This window comes from Bubalus bubalis, chromosome 7 (assembly GCF_019923935.1).
Source record: "Bubalus bubalis isolate 160015118507 breed Murrah chromosome 7, NDDB_SH_1, whole genome shotgun sequence".
Lineage (NCBI taxonomy): Eukaryota > Metazoa > Chordata > Mammalia > Artiodactyla > Bovidae > Bubalus > Bubalus bubalis.
The window spans coordinates 101019141-101022540 of NC_059163.1; positions in this window are offsets into that span (position 1 = coordinate 101019141).

The window sequence follows — 3400 nt, forward strand, 5'->3', positions numbered from 1 at the left end:
TATTTGAAGCATTCATTAGCTGAAAAATAACCAATATCACACATCATAAGTCATTTTTAATTCTTTGTTGTTACTTAGTCACTACGTCATGTCCGACTCTCTTTTGATCCCAGAGACTATTGCTCACCAGGCTCCTTCTGTCCATAGGATTTCCCAGGCTAAAATACTGGAGTGGGTTGCAGTTTGTCTAGGAACTCTTTAAAACATTGGTTTAGTAAACCAGATTTTATTTCTGTGAATATTTGAAGATAATATTACATTTTGACACTCAAATATATATTTGTAACTTAGAGTTTTTACTGATTCAATTGAATTCCAAATTTCTTAAAATTAGTGATTTTTCTAAATCAAAAATATAGTCGTATTTATACATTTTTAACAATCACTTATTAAAAAAAATTTCCCCCTCTTATTTTAGATCTTTATTTTCCGAAGATTGTCCCTCAGAATAGATTTTCACATTGTAGTTGCCTACTTTTATCTAGAGATATGATCTCATGTAAAAAGTAACTGCCTTTGTTGGCATCTCTCTGGAGAGATAGTTGGGTTTTAAGGGTATCCCTGGTGTGTCTTCCCACTGTTCTCTGGTGCCACCCACCCACTTTTTTACTTTTTCAGCTCCCAGATGGATAAGTAATGTATTCAGAAACAACTAACGTCTCTTCTATAAGATTACTAAATTTCGCTATTGATTTCCAAATTTCTACCTCAGTTTCTTTTGTTCTTCCAAGGATGACTCCACCAAGTGTTTGTGATCAAGTCCCTTCCTATCCTTTTATTTTTTAAAACATCTACTTATTTGGCGATGCTGAGTCTTAGTTGTGGCATGTGGGATCTAGCTCCGTGACTAGGGCTTGATTCTGGGCACCCTGCACTGAGAGCAGAGTCTTAGCCTCTGGACCACCAGGGACGTACCTCTTCCTAGCCTTTTAAAGACATTGTATACACGCATATCATTCTGTGAAGGTTTTGTTTGGGTTCATGAAATAATTTATTTAGGTGTGTTTTTTGTGAAGTCAATTAGATTCTGCTTAGTTTAGATTCTCTTTTAGTTCCCCTCAAAGCAGAGACCCACCTAAGGACTTGGGTACAGGTGTTTTGTTGGGAGGTTATCCCAAGGAATGAGAAGGAGAGCAAAGAGAATATGGGACAAGGGAGAAAGGAAAGTCAGTGTAAGGATGTATTATCAAGTTCCAGCTGCAGGCAATGGAGATTCAATTTCTGAAATTCAAGGATGGTTGAGAACATAAGAAATTCCTCCTACAATTGTCCCCTGAAGGACAGGAGGCTGGCGTATGTGTCTGTCAGCACCCATCCCTTCTTTGAGGGTTGTTTCCAGGCGTGTTAAGTCCCCATTCTGGCCTGGCAGGCACACAGGGAGGTGTCCTATGACAGGTATTGGGATGGGCTCTGAGGGGGTCCAAGCCTGCACAGCACTGTCCATTGTTCCTGTACTGAAATTAGAGATGGGGCGAGGGAATGCAACCCAGAGTCCAGGCCTCTTACCACAATAAACCTTCCGTATTATGAACAGGTAGGACTTACAAGGGCCCTCAGAAAAACTGGGGTCACATGATGGGACTATGTGCTCATGACGAACCGTTTGTGCGTGTGCGTGCTGGGTCATGTCCAACTCTTTGTGACCCTATGGACATATTGTAGCCAGCCAGCCTCCTCTTCCATGGGATTCCCTAGGCAAGAACACTGGAGTGGGTTGCCATTTCCTTCTTCAGGGGTCTTCCCGACCCAGGGATCAAACCTGCGTCTCCTGCATCTTCTCCAGGCGGATTCTTTTACCACTGAGCCACTGGGGCCTAATGAACAATTAATTGCGCTGGGAGTTGAAATTTGGGAAGTGGCTTCTAATCTCTGTGGAATTAAAAATAAAATCAGCTTAGTATGAGTCTACACCAAGATGAGGATACTTTTACCAACAATGACACCAGAAATAAACCTCTTTAGTGACATGGCAGTCAGATTGCAGATTGGAAAAGAATTTCCAGACACAGCATTTCAGAAAGAAGTGAATTCATTAAGAGCAAGGAGCAGAGATAATGAAGTTGCTACAAATGCAGTGGGTCAGGGAGAGCTGTTAAAATAGCAGGCTGGCTTAAGGGAGAGCCAGAGCTTTTCATGGGTTGAATGTTCAGTCCTTCAGTCGTGTCTGACTCTTCAGAACCCTGTGGACTGTAGCCCCCGAGGATCCTCTATCTATGAGATTCTCTGGGCAAGAATACTGGAGTGGGTTGACATTCCCTTCTCCAAGTGATCATCCCGACCCAGATCGAATCTGTGTCTCTTGCATCTCCTGCATTGGCTGTGGGTTAGTAGGCAATTTTTATAGCCTCAAGACAAAGAAAATTCCTGCTAAAAGGGTGGCATTAAGTGATTGTTTAGGATGCTATAGGGTAACTACTGGGTGGGCATTTTTGCCTAATTTGGGGTCAGGAAGCTTGCTGGTAATGATCTGGGGGGCTTTTGGCAACAATTACAAAGGGACTCACTCAGTTCTGGAGATGACCTTGTTTCTGCACTCTGCTGCAGTGGTCTTGGTGCAAGGCCTTGCAGCTGTGACCCTGGTGTGGCACTCCACATTTATCCTCCTCCCCTTGTGTCAGCATAAGAAATAAGAATCACATAGAAACCAAAGATGTTCAGAGAGACTTCTGGGAGAGAATGCAAGAATGAATTCCATGAAGGGACTCAGCCTGAGACCCAAGGAGCTTGCAGGGGCTCACGAGGTGCCCTGGATCCTAGTTCATTACAGTCACATGGTGAGAATATTTTCAGTTAGAAATGATGTTAGATTTATTTGTATAATTAAAGCACATCAGCCAGTCAGTGTGGATGGTTTGTAGAGCTGTGTGTAAAGAGGGATGGACAGAGCCTTTCTTTATTCTTAGACAGTATTTATCAAACCTTTTTGGCCATGACCTATGATAAGGCATGACTTCCTTGGTGGCTCAGATGGTAAAGCATCTGTCTGTCTACAATGCAGGAGACCCGGGTTCGATCCCTGGGTCGGGAAAATCCCCTGGAGAAGGAAATGGCAATCCACTCCAGTACTATTGCCTGGAAAATCCCATGGACAGAGGAGCCTGGTAGGCTACAGTCCATGGGGTAGCAAACAGTTGGGCACGACTGAACGACTTCACTTTGTGATAAGGCATACATTTTACATGGTGATTTGGTAGACACATCAGATGAGATCAGTCACTCAGTCCTGTCCGACTCTTTGCGACCCCATGAATCGCAGCACGCTGGGCCTCCTTGTCCATCACCAACTCCCGGAGTTCACTCAGACTCATGTCCATCGAGTCAGTGATGCCATCCAGCCATCTCATCCTCTGTCGTCCTCTTCTCCTCCTGCCCCCAATCCCTCCCAGCATCAGAGTCTTTT